Source organism: Mesocricetus auratus, unplaced genomic scaffold, assembly GCF_017639785.1.
Source record: "Mesocricetus auratus isolate SY011 unplaced genomic scaffold, BCM_Maur_2.0 Super-Scaffold_100008, whole genome shotgun sequence".
In the NCBI taxonomy this organism is placed as follows: Eukaryota; Metazoa; Chordata; class Mammalia; order Rodentia; family Cricetidae; genus Mesocricetus; species Mesocricetus auratus.
The window spans coordinates 77,083,135-77,098,514 of record NW_024429192.1 but is presented as its reverse complement, the minus strand read 5'-3'; the positions used below and the strand labels follow the sequence as shown (position 1 = coordinate 77,098,514).

Genomic DNA, 15,380 nt, shown 5'->3' with positions numbered 1-15,380 from the left:
ATTTGTTTGATACTAGGATAGCTACACCAGCTTGTTTCTTTGTTCCATTTGATTGGAAAATCTTGTCCCAACCCTTTACTCTGAGGTAGTGTCTGTCTTTGAAGTTGAGTGGTGTTTCTTGTATGCAGCAGCCAGATGGATTCTGTCTTTGTATCCATTCTGTCAGTCTATGTCTTTTTATAGGTAAATTAAGACAATTAATATTGAGTGATATTTTTTAGACTTATTTTTGGTGGTGGTATTGTATGTGAGGCAAAAATATGGAAAGCTTCACAAATTTGCATGTCATCCTTGCCCAGGGACCATGCTAATCTTCTCTGTATTGTTAAATTTTAGTATATGTGCTGCAGAAGTGAGCACAGTTTTTGTTTTCTTTATTACACCCATTTCTGTTTTCAAGTCTTGGACTTGTTTGGTTGTTTTTTTATGTTTTCTTTAAGGGATTTATGGATTTCCTCCAATTTTCATTGTTTGTTTTTTTCTACATTTCTTTATGGGAATTCTTCATTTTATTATCTTGATCAAATTATTTTTAAGTTTGCTTTCTTCTTCTCCTGTGCTGCAATGTTCAGGTCTTCCTGATGTAGTACCATTGGATTCTGGTGTTGCCATAATGTTCTTTATGTTATTGAATGCATTCTTGTATTGATGTCTACCCATCTCTTCTTCTGCTTGGTGTAGTCAATGACTTTGCTTCTTGATTCAACCCTCTTAGTTCTCTATTTTAGCTCTCTCTGTGCAGTAGGTTTTAGTGTCCCAGGAAGTTGATGAGGTTAATTGGAATCAGTAGGACTGGGGGTAGAGTGGGATTTGTAGGTTACAGGGTCTGGGGGACTGTTTTTGTAGCCTGCCTGCAGGAGTCTTTACTGCTGGCATGCTAATGTGGCTATGATAGGTGGGGAGGGCTTGGGGCTTTGCCCAGAACCTAGGGCATATTGGATGTGTGATATGAATGAGAAGTGGGTCACTCTTTTTGTCTCCATTTTCATTTTTATTTAAATATTTACATTATTTTATTCTATTTTCTGTAAATGTCCCCAAATTCCTCCATGTTATCTCACCAATTACCTCTTTTTAAAATTATTATTGTTTACTATATGTAAGTGTATGTGTCAATTTGTTTGTTTTAAAAACCAGGAGACAATTATAATATCAGGTGAATGTAAATTGTGCCCAGTTGACAGTTGGAACTAAACATGATGTAGCCTTCCAAAACAATTTAATACCAATATTTTTTATAAAAGCGTTTATTTTGCACAGCAAATTGAAAATAATTGAATGGTCTCTGATTGTACACAAAGGTCTAATAAACCAACAATGTAAATTAACGATAGCCTATTCTTTAAAATCTGGCTATCTACCCATAGAAAAATAAAAGTAGCTTTTATGTCTTTACACTGCTTATAAATCTATTCAAATCATTCTGAGAATGTCATTACAATGTAAAATTCCTGACACCAAGTGGAAAAGTTTAGGGAAAATACTTTTGGGTTTAGGTATCTGTGTGAATTTTTCATTGACCTCAACTAAAACAAAAAGGAGAATCAAAAATAGGCAATTCACTACCTGAGGTTACATAGCTTTTCCTCAGCAAGACAAACAGACCTAACTGAACACAGAGACATTCTGCACATTGAGATAAATATGTTCCTGCTCTTCTTCAGACATGGTACTAATCTATGGTATATGTGAAGAGGAGCAAAAATTTAACACAAAATTTGATCAATAATTAAAACCATCCCCACATAACATAAAGCATAAGTGGGCTTAACCATAAAAGTCCAGCTTCAAAACAATCCAAATATTTACCCATCATGACCTTATCCACGCTGACCACCTCAGGAAACAATCCATTTCCATTCTGGTCTCACAAGTTATCAGGACTTAGATGCTTAATAGAGCTTTTGGGATGACCTAAGTGTACAGCCACTTCAAATTTTACTCAAGATAAATGAAGTGCAGGTTATTGTGATCACCAGTAAATGCCTATATTTCTTTTCAGAAGTGAAACCTCTTCACTCTATACATAACAGATAAATACTGGACATGTGTTTCAGTGTAGTGCAACTACCTGCTCTATGTACCTTTGACACTTTGAATATGTATTTAAGTAGAGGAAAGCTTTTAAATACACCACAGTGCCTGTGTGAATGCATGATTAAGCTGTTAGACATACATATTCATGTGAAATCCTTCAAAATTTAGATGTACAGTCATAGTACTTTCTCTTCTTCAGGTTAGCTTCATTTAAAATATTGTAAGCTAACATATGGTGGGTGGACTATACAAGATCTTATGTTATTTTATATATTGAAGGTTTTCTTTCAATACTTTTTGTTCAAAGGAAAGCATAAGAGAGGGTAGAACTGTCTCTAAGGATGTAAGTGGGAATCAGGCTTTCATATTGAATGCATGTTTCATCTTTGAAAAGAAGACACAAGGGTACATCATGTCAATTTTCAGAATATAAATGGGAAGCATAATCTAAGCATTGATATGAGGTCACTGATTTGGAATTGAGACAGAAAGTATTTTTGGTTTTAGAGAGGCATCAATAGAATATTGGTTTATTAATATGAATGATTCATTCAGAAAAGAATAAAAGACTCCTTGAGGAGTGACATAGGTAATAATCAGTTATAGACAGCAGGTGGCCTATGATTTTCAGTAAACCATTTCTGGTTAACATTTTCTTGATGTTTTCCTTCTCTCCTCCTATGGTTTCCTTTGTTGGAAGACGTTTGTATCATCCAAAGTTACTTTGCGTGTAGGTATTTTCCAAGAAAAATTTCCACAAGTGTACTCAATAGAAGTTCTCCCTGGTGTCTGTACTGGTGGAGGTAATCATGAGTCTCCCAGATAAAGATCTCCAACTCTATTTTGGGACTTGTTTTTCTACATCTCTAATGCAGAGTCTCATATGGGAGTATTTAGAGAAGACAGTTCCAGAATTCTCCATAGAGATGAAACGGCCTGCCAGAAAGATTTGTGATTAGAGTGATGACTTCACTACCAACAATATTAAAAAGCTCACAAACACAGATGCTGTGTATACAGCTAATGGCCACTTTCAGATCCATGTCCCAATGCTTATACTGTGTGAGATACTTCTATTGTATGATGTTCTCATGGATTTTTATCTTCTGGCTTTTGCAGACTCATGTTCTTGTGTGTACCTTCAATAATGTTCAGTGCCCTTGGAGCACAATACAATGGAATCGACACAGAGAAGGAAATGTGGTGATTGCTGCCTTCATTCCTCTTTCTGTTTACTATCTGGTTAACAGAAGCTCTGCTTTTCATGTTGAAGGATCATATGTATCAAAGTAAGTGCTCTTAAAAATTCATTCATTTTCAATATTCAGTTTTCTTTGTCCTCAAGTAATTTGGATGCACATCAATGTAACTTTTATTTCCCTTCCTGGTTTTCTACTGTTGCTGCCACATGTGTATTTTTCCCAGTGTGTTTTTATGTTCACCCATTTTCTTCTCTCTATGATAGACATGGAGTGTGCTTTTATTTATATTATTTAAGCATTTGATACCACAGTTTTCTCTACTTTGCTCTTCCTTTCCTTTAGGTGCTCAGGGCTAGAATGATGAATTCTAATTGATACATTGTTTTGGTTGATTTTCAAGTGTAGTTGTTCTCCTGGGAGGAATAATGTCAATGACTGTCATGACTCCAGAGTCCTATATGTGATATTACAAGGACAGGCTGGGCATGTGCCTGCTTTTTTGGATTTGAGTGGAGGAATGTGAGAATTTGGAGTTGAGACTTCATGAATTACAAACTTTCATCTAACTCACAATGCTTCTTTAATTTTTCATTAGGAATCTTGCATATTCTGTCAATTTAACTTCATTTCCTCCACTTGATTACTGTTTTAAATATTTACAGATATGTTCAGGAAGACTCATTGATGTTGATGGTGGTCACTGAGGGCTGTTTTTAGTTAGTTGACATCTGTAGGATTAGAGGAGAGTGGCAGACAAATTGATAGAATTGAGTGAGATCTGCTGGAGAGAAAAGCCTATGTAGAATTCTTGTGAAGGTGCAAGATTTATTTTATTCCATTTAGACATTTCTGTAACTGTACTGTCTATGCATTAATATATCAAATGGAGGAAGATGGTATGCATTTAATTTAGAACACAACCCTGTAAAAAGGAAATGCAGAAGCAAGTTCCAAGTGGAGAGTCAGCTGATAGACAGGAGTGAAGACAAATTTAGGTTCTGGTGATAATTGTATTGCTCCTGAAACCTGGATAAATTGTTAAGTCACCAGTGGAGGAACAGTGGAGAAGGAAAAATGCTAAAGTAGAAACTTTGGTAAGTACTAAGAATGTCTTGACAACTTAAGCTTAAATAGACAAATGTTTCCACAGAAATCCAAAAACAGTTTCATGCCCATGTGATTACATGCAGGAACTGAATTTAGTTTGCCCTTTTTGCTCTTCAGTTTATTGTCCTCACAGTTTCATTAGATGTATATAGGTATGTTAATTCTGATCTGCATAAAATGGTAATTAAATGTGTGGCCTGTGATGTTTTCCATTATAGAAGTTTATTTTTGAGACAGGGTTTCTCTGTACTGCTTTGGAGGTTATCCTGGAACTCGCTCTGTAGATTAGGCTGGCCTCAAACTCACTGAGATCTGACTGCTTCTGCCTCATGTGTGCTGGAATTAAAGGCATGCGCCACCAACGTCCGGCTCCCATTACAGACATTTTTTGTTGCTTAATCTCTTATATGGTTATCTTTCATGTAATATTTAAAATGATGTTAAGCAAACAATCCTTATATTCTGTTATTGCACCAGAAAATTTATAGAGGTGTTATGGAAATTGTTTTTGAGACTTCTCAAATTTCAAAATATGAATATAAAGGTACATAGTTATTTCATTTCTGGCCCCATCCCTACCTAATTCTTTATCCTGCAATGGATATTCTCTAATCATTTTGGATAAAGTTATTATTATTTAGTTGTAATTTTAAAACATTTAAAAATTTGAGTGATATTTTACAAATAAATATACATCTATTTCAATGTATTTATAAATCTAGGTACACTTTTATGCAAAATTTGAAACATTTCTTCTGGTTGGGGAAGTTATTTTTTTCTGTCTATCTCTCCAAATGCCATGGTTGTTTTGTGTCAAAATAGTGTATCATATGGGTTGTGTAATTACTTCAGGTTGTATGAAGCAACTTTTGTGTATTATGGACATTTATAATTTTTCTGTTTAAATATATATTACCATTATAATTTTATGCTCTGTACTAGGTTTTATTATCACTTTACCAGTGCAGTTACTACTAGGTGCTTTACTCAGTAGTGTTTTATAATTTCTGTTTTTAACCTTTTCAGATTTTTATACTTCTCCCAAATGTTCTTCTCTTTCCATGAATTCAACATTGGTTAAGATAAGGAATAAGGGATGAGAAATGCACTGACCCATGTGTCCCCCTTTTAGTTATCCCCTGAACATCTTTTAGGTGTTTATGCAGATTTCTCTTAACATTTTGAGAGGAACAAATTGGTGCTATAGTCAGAGTTCCTTAGAGGAGAGTCCCTCAAAGTGGCCCAAATAAAACTAAAGGGATGAAAAGATTCTGATCATGATACAGACATTTGAAAATATTTTTTGTATATGTGTCATGTGAGTGGAATCCCATCTGCAACATATGAAGTCAGAGTCTTATGATAACTCTAATTCCTAATGAAAGTGTAGTTAAAAACATAATTGGGGCAGTTTCCCCTTATTTTAGGAAAATACTAGGCAAGAAAACCATGCAAAAAACCCTGGCTGTGTTTGTCTTGGGTGTTAGAAGACTGAGGATTTTTGTCACTATTGTAAATATAGGAGTTTGATGGAAGCATTTGAGATATTTTGAGGTTACCAGTGTAAGTTTATCATCAGCTACTATCAATCTTTTATTACAATGTTGTGGGTTCATTTAAGAGGGAAAGTTTGAGAAACTTAGAAAATTATTTTTGTGTCATTCTTAGAATGAGTTTTTTTTTGTTTTTAGTTTTTTGAGTAACATGAAGTGTGAATCCATTCTGGCCTGGGCCATGTTCCAGAGCCTTCAAAAAAATAAGATAAACTGAATCTTCTGTTTGTTAGATTAGACTACTGCATAAGAACAAATTTCCAGGGCTCTGTAAGAGAAGCCAGATGAAGTCCAATGACCCAATGTGGGATTCCTGAATAATTTCCCAAATCTGTGAGTTTGGGGCCAGCATGTCCTGCAGTCCCTTTAAATAAGGGAGTGTGAATGGTTAGCATACTGAAGGGCAATTCTATATGTGAGAAGTACTCTTTGAAGAAGAGATTATGTTCCATAGTTGGTAAAGCAGGCTTTCGATTTGACCTGAGTATTTAGGAATATTAACTGCTTTTTCCCAGATGTTGATAGACACTACTGTGCTGAAGTAAGCTAAAGTCTTGTATTCAGTGGGGATATTGAGCCCTATTCATTTATCACAAAGATAATCAGGAGTGAGAAATTGTTGTCTAATATGTCATATGATTATTCATAATTTTTTAAAAATTATTTTATTTTAATTTTAAATAGCTTGTTTTACATGTCACTGCCAGTTCCCTCTCACTCCCCTCCTCCCGCACTCCCCATCCCCCCAAGCCTCCCACCCTATTGCCAATTCCTTCCACATAGGGGATATCTAGAGTCTGTCATTTCACTCAAGGTAGGGTCCAGGCACTCCCCTAAGAGTCCAGGCTGAGAGAGTATCCCTCTTTGTGCTATAGACACACGATGGCTGTTTGTATTCCAGGGATAGACACTGATCCACTGCTCAGGGCCCCATAGGTTGCCCAGGCCTTCTCACTGACACTCACATTCAGGGGGTCCAGATCAGTCCCATACTGGCCTCCCCGCTTACGGTCTGGGGTACAAGAGCTCTCCCCTGTTCAGATCAGCTGTCTCTGCTGGTTTTGCCAGCCCATTCTTTGCCAATTTGCTCATCACTCCTCTCTCTCTGTCACTGGGTTCCTTGGGTTCAGTTCAGTGCTTAATTGTGGGTGTTTGCCTCTGCTTCCATCAGTCACTGAATGAAGGCTCCAGGATGGTTATAGACATCAAGTTCATTATCATGAATGGGCATTCGAGGTGGTCTCTCCACTATTGCTTAGCTTGCCAATTGGTCTCATCCCTTTAGATCACTAGAGGTCACTCTGGTGCCTGATCTGTCTTCTAACCTATGACTCCCTCTTCCCCCTATTCTACCCACCCCACTCAAACTTCCTGTTCCCCCATGACCTACTCTCTCTTCCTCTTCTCCCCCTCTCTTCTCCCCAGCGACCACTCCCCCCACCCCTTGCTGTGTTCCCCATCCATTTAGAGGATCTTGTCTCAATCCTCTTCTCTTGGGTACTATGCATATCTTTTAGGTTCTTTCCTGTTTCCCAGACTCTCTATCAGTGGAAGTGCAGACTGGCATTATCCTGATCCATGTCTAAAATCCATATATGAGTGAGTACATACCATGTTTGTCTTTTTGCGACTGGGTTACCTCACTCAGGATGGTTTCTTCCAGTGCTATCCATTTATCTGTGAATTTCAAGATTCCATTGTTTTTTTCTGCTGAGTAATATTCAATTGTGTAAATGTACCACATTTTCTCTATCCACTCTTCAGTTGAGGGGCATCTAGGTTGCTTCCAGGTTCTGGCTATTACAACTAATGCTGCTATGAACATAGTGGAGCAGATGCCCTTGTTGTATGAATTTGCCTCATTTGGATATATGCCTAAGAGTGGAATTGCTGGGTCTTGTGGTAGATTAATTCCCATTTTCCTGAGGAATCTCCATACTGATTTCCAAAGTGGCTGTACAAGTTGGCACTCCCACCAGCAGTGGAGTAGTGTTCCCCCCTTTCCACATCCTCTCCAGCATAAATTGTCTTCAGTGTTTTTGATTTTAGCCATTCTGACAGGAGTAAGATGGTATCTCAGAGTTGTTTTGATTTGCATTTCCCTCATGGCTAAGGATGTTGAGCACTTTCTTAAGTGTCTCTTGGCCATTTTAGCCTCCTCTATTGAGAATTCTCTGTTTAGTTCTGTACCCCACATTTTAATTGGATCCTTTGGTGTTTTGGAGACTTGCTTCTTGAGTTCTTTGTAAATTTTGGAGATTAGCCCTCTGTCAGATGTGGGGTTAGTGAATATCTTTTCCCATTCTGTGGACCGCCTTTTTGTCTTGTTGGCCGTGTCCTTTGCCTTACAGAAGTTTTTTAGTTTCAGGAGGTCCCATTTGTTAATTGTCGATCTCAGTGTCTGTGCCACTGGTGTTATGTTTAGGAAGTGTTCTCCTGTACCTACTCGTTGAAGAGTATCTCCCACTTTCTCTTCTAAAAGTTTCAGTGTGGCTGGATTTATGTTGAGATCTTTGATCCATTTTGACTTAAGTTTTTACAAGGCAATAAACATGGATCTATCTGCAGTCTTCTGCATACCAGTACCCAGTTATGCTAGCACCATTTGTTGAAGATGCTTTCTTTTTTCCATTGTATAGTTTTAGCTTCTTTGTCAAAAATCAAGTGTTCATAGATGTGTGGGTTAAAATCAGGGTTTTCAGTTCGGTTCCCTTGGTCTACCTGCCTATTTTTGTACCAATACCAAGCTGTTTTCAAGACTATAGCTCTATAATAGAGCTTGAAGTCAGGTATGGTGATGCCTCCTGAAGTTCATTTATTGTATAGGGTTGTTTTGGCTATCCTGGGCCTTTTGTTTTTCCATATAAAGTTAATTAATGTTCTTTCCAGGTCCTTGAAGAATTGTGATGGAATTTTGATAGGGATTGCTTTGAATCTGTAGACTGCTTTTGGCAAGATTGCCATTTTTATTATGTTGATCCTACCAATCCAAGAACATGGGAGATCTTTCCATTTTCTGGTATCCTCTTTGATTTCTTTCTTTAAAGACTCAAAGTTCTTGATATACAAGTCTTTCACTTCCTTGGTTAACATTATCCCCAGATATTTGATGCTGTTTATGACTATTGTAAAGGGTGATGTTTCTCTGATTTCTTTCTCAGTCACTTCATCATCTGTATATAAAAGGCCACTGAATTTTTTGAGTTTACCTTGTATCCTGCCACATTGCTGAAGGTGTTTATCAGCTCTAGGAGTTCCCTCGTGTAGTTTTTCAGGTCACTTATATAAACTATCATATCATCTGCAAACAGTCGAAGTTTGACTTCTTTTCCTATTTGTATCTCCTTTATCTCCTTTTGTTGTCTTATTGCTGTAGCTAAAACTTCAAGTACAATATTGAAGAGATATGGAGAGTGTGGACAGCCTTGTCTTGTTCCGGATTTTAGAGGAATTGCTTTGAGTTTCTCTCCATTTAGTTTGATGTTAGCTGTTGGTTTACTGTATATTGCTTTTATTATATTCAGGTATGTTCCTGTTATCCCTGATCTCTCTAGGACCTTTATTATGAAGGGGTGCTGGATTTTGTCAAAGGCTTTTTCAGCATCTAGTGAGATGATCATGTGGTTTTTCTTTCACAGTTTGTTTATATGATGGATTACAGTGATAGATTTTCTAATGTTGAACCATCCCTGGGATGAAGCCTACTTGATCATGGTGGATGATTTTTCTGATGTGTTCTTGAATCCGGTTTGCGAGTATTTTATTGAGTATTTTTGCATCAATGTTCATGAGGGAAATTGGTCTATATTTCTCTTTCTTAATTGTGTCTTTGTGTGGCTTGGGTATCAAGGTAATTGTAGCCTCGTAAAAAGAGTTTGGCAGTGAGCCTACTGCTTCTATTGTGTGGAATACTTTGAGGAGTATTGGAATTAGCTCTTCTTTGAATTTCTGGTAGAATACTGCACTGAAGCCATCTGGGCCTGGGCATTTTTTGTTTGGGAGACTTTTGATGACTGCTTCTATTATTAGGGGTTATAGGTCTGTTTAGTTTGTTCATCTGCTCTTGATTTAGTTTTGGCAAGTGATATCTATCCAGGAAATTGTCCATTTCCTTTAAATTTTCAAATTTTGTGGAGTACAGATTTTCAAAGTATGCCCTGATTATTCTCTGGATTTCCTCAGAGTCCATTGTTATATCCCCTTTTTCATTTCTGATTTTGTTAATTAGCATGCTCTCTCTCTGTCTTTTAGTTAGTTTGGACAGAGGTTTGTCTATTTTGTTGATTTTCTCAAAGAACCAACTCTTTGTTTCATTGATTCTTCTTGGTGTTTTCCTGGTTTCTACTTGATTGATTTCAGCCCTCAATTTGATTATTTCCTGGCGTCTGCTCCTCCTGGATGAGTTTGCTTCTTTTTGTTCTAGAACATTCAGCTATGCTCTAATTCTCTAATATGACTGTTCTCCAGTTTCTTCATGTGGGCACATAGTGCTATAAACTTTTCTCTCAGTACTGCTTCCAATGTGTCTCATAAGTTTGTGTATGTTGTGTCTTCATTCTCATTGAATTCCAGGAAATCTTTGATTTCTTTTTTTATTTCTTCCTTTACCCAGGAATGGTGCAATTGTGCATTGTTCAATTTCCATGTGTTTGTTGGGTTTCTGCGATTTGTCTTGTTGTTGAATTCTAATTTTAATGCATGGTGGTCTGATAAGATACAGGGGGTATTCCAATTTTTTTTGTATGTGTGAAAATTTGCTATGTTTCCTATTATGTGGTCAATTTTAGAGAAGGTTCCATGTGTCGCCGAGAAGAAGGTATATCCCTTTGTTTTTGGTTGGAATGTTCTATAGATGTCTGCTAAACCCAGTTGTGTCATAACTTCTATTAGTTCTTTTGTTTCTTTGTTAAGTTTCTGTCTGGAGGTCCTGTCTAGCAGTGAGAGCGTAGTGTTGAAGTTTCCTACTATTAGTGTGTAAGATTTTATGTGCATTTTGAGCTTTAGTAATGTTTCTTTCACGAATGTAGGTGCCTTCGTATTTGGGGCATAGATGTTTAAAATTGAGACTTCATTTTGATGTACTTTTCCTTTGATGAATATGAAGTGTCCTTCTTCATCTCTTTTTATTGATTTCAATTTGAAGTCTAGTTTGTTAGATATTAGGATTGCTATACCCGTTTGTTTCTTGGGACCGTTTGATTGGAAGATCTTTTCCCAACCCTTTACTCTGAGATAACGTCTGTATATGATGTTGAGATGTGTTTCTTATATGCAGCAGAAGGAAGGGTTCTTTCTTGGTATCCATTCTGCTAGTCTGTGTCTTTTTATAGGCAAGTTGAGGCCATTGACATTGAGGGATATCAATGACCATTGATTAATGATTCTTGTTTGTGGTTGATTTATTGTTAGTGAAGTTATTTTGTGTAGTTTCTCCTCCCTTTTTCTTTTGGTGTTTTGTAAAGTGGGATTATATATTGCCTCTGTCTTTGTGAGTGTAGTTATCTTCCTTGGATCTAGGTTTTCCTTCTAGCACTTTCTGTAGAGCTGGATTCATGGATGCGTATTGTTTAAATCTGGCTTTGTCATGGAATAATTTGTTTTCTCCATCTATGGTAATTGAAAGTTTTGCTGGATATAGTAGTCTGGGCTGGCATCCTTGTTCCCTTAGCGTTTGTAGGACATCTATCCAGGATCTTCTGGCTTTCTTCATTTCCATTGAGAAGTCTGGTGTAATTCGGATAGGTCTGCCTTTGTATGTTACTTTGCCTTTTTCTTTAGCTGCTCTTAATATTTTCTCTTTATTCTGTAGGTTTGATGTTTTGATTATTATATGGCGAGGTGGCTTCATTTCTGGTCCAGCCTATTTGGTGTTCTGTAAGATTCTTGTATTTTCATAGGCATATCTTTCTTTAGGTTAGGGAAGTTTTCTTCTATGATTTTGTTGAATATGTTTTCTGTAACTTTGAGTTGTATTTCCTCGCCTTCTTCTATATCTATTATTCTCAGGTTTGGCTTCTTCACGGTGTCCCATATTTCCCGGATATTTTGTGTTAAGGATTTGTTGGTTTTGAGATTTTCTTTGGTTGACAATTCTATATCCTCTAATGAGTCTTCAACACCTGAGATTCTCTCTTCTATCTCTTATATTCTATTGGTGATACTTGCATCTGTAGTTCTTGATTGTTTACCCAGCTTTTCTATTTCCAGCATCCCCTCGTTCTGTGTTTTCTTTATCGTTTCTATTTCAGCTTTCAATCCTTCAAATGTTTGAGTTGTTTCCTTCATTTTTTTGGTTGTTTTTCTTGGCGCTCTTTTTTTTTAAATGTAGCATATCTCCTTTACTCAAGGTTTGTTTATTATGAAATAGAACTTTGAGTTACAAAGTGTTAAGTTTCAATGTACTTGAAAGGAATGTAACATTCATAATCACACATAGCTACGAATTCCTACCTCTCTTACTTTGAGAGATTTGTTTATTTCTTGAATTTTTTCCATTTCATGGATTTTTTTTGTTTTTTCTTCTATTTCTTTAAGGGATTTCCTTGTTTCTTCTTTGTGGGTCTCTATCATCTTCATGAAATAATTTTTAAGGTCTGTCTCCTCTGCTTCGTCTATGTCGTGCTTTTCGGGTCATGCTGGTGTTGGTTCCCTAGATTCTGGTGGAGTCATGTTGGTCTTTCTATTGCTGAGTGAGCTCTTATTCTGTCTTCTTCCCATCTCTTCTTCCAGTGGGTGCTGGTGGGGTCTTTCCGTCTCCACTGGTCTCCTTCCTTCCTTCCTGAAGCTGAAGCTGGGGATGCTGACACTGAAGCTTAAGCTGAAGCTGGGGTATCCGGAGGTTGGGTCCTGGTAGGGCTGATGTCTTTCCTGAAGCTGGGCTTGGAGTTTGGGGCCTGGAAGGGCTGATGTTTTTCCTGTGTGGGCGGGTCTTCTGGATGCCAGGCGCGGTCCGGGAAGATCGAGGGGATGGGTGTTGGGCAGGGGATTGGTGTTATCCCCGCAGTAGATCCAATCTCACCTGAAGCTGGGCTGGCTGGGGTTTGGAACCTGGAAGGGCTGGTGTCTTTCCTGTGAGCGTGGGTCTTCTGGATGCCAGGAGCAGCCCTGGAAGATCGAGGGGATGGGTGTTGGGCAGGGGATCGGTGGTGTCCCCGCCAGAGACCCAATCTCACCTGACGCTGGGCTCACCGGGGTTTGAGGCCTGGAAGGGCTGATGGTTATTCATAAATTTTGAGGACTACCATTATGTAATTTGCTAATGAGACACACTGAATATTTTAAAGGTTCCCATCATTTTCTGGATGCATGTTTAAGACTAGATATTTGGTACAGAGTATGTACTGTTTCCGTTATATCTAGGCCTTTTAAAATTCATGTCAAAGTATTCTATTTGGCTTGTAAAGTATCTCTGATTCTTCAAGTCTCATTTGCTATTGCATCTCTTGGTGAGTATAGTCAGCAGGCTTGGTTATCCTTGTTGTCCCTTCCCTTTCAAGCACTAAGGAAATTTTCAGTGTTTTGACTCCCTTATTGTGGACTTTCCACAGTGATGAATTAATTTTACAGTATAACCAGTTTTTCATAATTGTTAATATTATTCCACATACTGTAGCTCCATATATATTACCTTTAAGTCTTAAAATCTAGCTATCTAAACCCACTTATAAGGTTGGACCTTGCAAATGCTTTCTAACTTATTTTTATCCTGATCATGGAAACATCCATATGTGTTAATATTTTATGTAAATATTTCATTTCAAAATTGATTTCAAGCATTACATCATTCCACCATTTTATATTTGTCAATACCATAAGACATAATGAGCTTATGAGACATAAGTTTACAATTCATTGTAAATGTACAATTTATTGTAAACTTACAATCTATTGTGAGAATATGCATTGAAGAGTTTCTCATCCTTTCAATCTCTCAATGAAAGAACATTTAAAATTCATACCTGTTCACACTATGGAACAAATGAAATTATTTAACTTATAAACACTTGGAAAAGTGTGCTGTTAAGAGTTTTGTGACCCAGAATTGGTGACATTGAGACTTGTTTACTTATTATGTATGAAAACAATTTTGCATATATAGATATCCCTTCCTACATTTAAAACTACTGACTGGTCACATTCTGTTTTTTAATTTATTTTTTATTATTTTTGGCTAGTTTTTTATTTTATTTTTTATTTAAATTAGAAACAAGCTTGTTTACAAGTCAATCTAAGTTCCCTGACTTTTTAAAGATATAATTTCATTTACTAATCCTATCGTAGTTGCTCAATCTATTGGATTTGAAGCTATAAAGATGACGTCTGTTTAGCTTAAATGATAAGTCAGAAGCTCTGTGTAGGATCTTTACACACTCAAACATTCATTTATTTGTTTTTAGTGAGGCATTAGTGGTTAAAAATATCCTTAAAATACTGAATTTGATTTATGTCTCTCTCTCTACATATTCTTATATGCATATATTAGATATAAAGTCTCAGATTTATATTAATCATTTTCTTAAAATGACTTTATTCTTCTCTCATACAATATATTACAAGTATAGCTTTACTTGCCTCCACATCTACCAGGCCTCCCTTTCCCCTCCCAGATCTATTGCTCCTGTTTTTCCTTTAAGAAAAAAGAACACTTCCCAGGGTTCATATCACAGTGTAACGAGATTCAGTAAGTTTAGGATTAACCCCTCCTATCAAGGCTGGATGAAGCAACTCAATAGAAGGAAAAATATCTCAGGACCTGGCAGTAGAGTCAGAGATACCCTACTCCCACTGTTAGGAGTCCAATAACACCCCAAGATAACAACTACAGCATGTATGTGGAGGGCCTAGCATAAACCCATACAGGCTCCATGGTTGCCCCTTTAGTCTCTGTGAGCCCCTATGACTAGTGCCTAATTGATTCTGTGTGTCAACTGATCCGTTTGTCATGTGTCTTAGTGTTCTCAACATCTCTGGCTCCCACAATCCCTCCTCCTTCTCTTTTACCAAGTTCTCTTACCAAGTTCTCTGAGATCAGCCTACTGTTTGACTGATGGTCTCTGTATCTGTTTCCACCCACTGCTAGTGGAAAGAAAGGGCAATGTTCATTGTGAGAAAAATCTCTTGGCCATGGAATAATAATTTTTAAATTTAGAGATCATGATGGAGAACAAGAATTGGTTTTACAAATGGGAGATTCAATATGCTGATTATTTCCACACATTGTAAATGCTAGTGGTTTGGCTATGTGGATCTTCTTATCAGAAGATATAAACAGTGCTATCAGTTCAACTCAGGTTTTCTCACAATGCCTTGTAGATCCAGCTAAGGCTTTTAGGGGATGAAATCATCACATACTAAATATACGTTATAACCATTACAGGGATGATATAAACTTATTTGTTTGTAGAAGTACAACATTGAAATTCTAAAAGCCATTGCATCACACTGGTAAGCAGTATGGTATGGGTCTTCTCCAGAAATATTG

The 15,380-nt window shown here is 37.0% G+C and overlaps 1 non-coding gene across 1 annotated transcript; it reads right to left on the bottom strand.

The window, feature by feature from the left end:
* Positions 1-254: 254 nt before the first annotated feature.
* LOC121142106 lies at positions 255-360 on the bottom strand. Its single transcript, XR_005879114.1, has one exon. It is a non-coding gene; the product is annotated as a U6 spliceosomal RNA (small nuclear RNA).
* Between the last annotated feature and the right edge of the window lie 15,020 nt (positions 361-15,380).